This window comes from Arachis duranensis, chromosome 1 (genome assembly GCF_000817695.3).
Source record: "Arachis duranensis cultivar V14167 chromosome 1, aradu.V14167.gnm2.J7QH, whole genome shotgun sequence".
In the NCBI taxonomy this organism is placed as follows: domain Eukaryota; kingdom Viridiplantae; phylum Streptophyta; class Magnoliopsida; order Fabales; family Fabaceae; genus Arachis; species Arachis duranensis.
This window is the reverse complement of record NC_029772.3, coordinates 13,265,107-13,265,465: the sequence shown is the minus strand read 5'-3', so window position 1 is coordinate 13,265,465 and position 359 is coordinate 13,265,107.

Below are 359 nucleotides of genomic sequence, written 5' to 3'. Positions count from 1 at the left end.
GAAGTCATGACAGTAGTCACTGATCCTAATCCTCAAGAACAGATGATTGAGCTTAATCAACAATTGCTCCTGATGACAGAACAGTTAGCAGAATTTAAAGAGATGCTCCATGAAACTAAAGTTGCTAACAAGAACATAGAACTGCAGTTGAATCAAGAAAAACAGCAAATATCTAAACAGATAACAGAGGAATGTCAAGCAGTTCAACTGAGGAGTGGGAAGACACTGAATAACACTGCTCAAAGTAGCAAAAAGCCAAACAAGGAACAATTGACAGGGGATAACCAAACTACTGTTCAAAATCCCTCTGAGGACAGTAAGAGCCCAGAGAGGAATGTTATTGGCGTTCAAACGCCAGA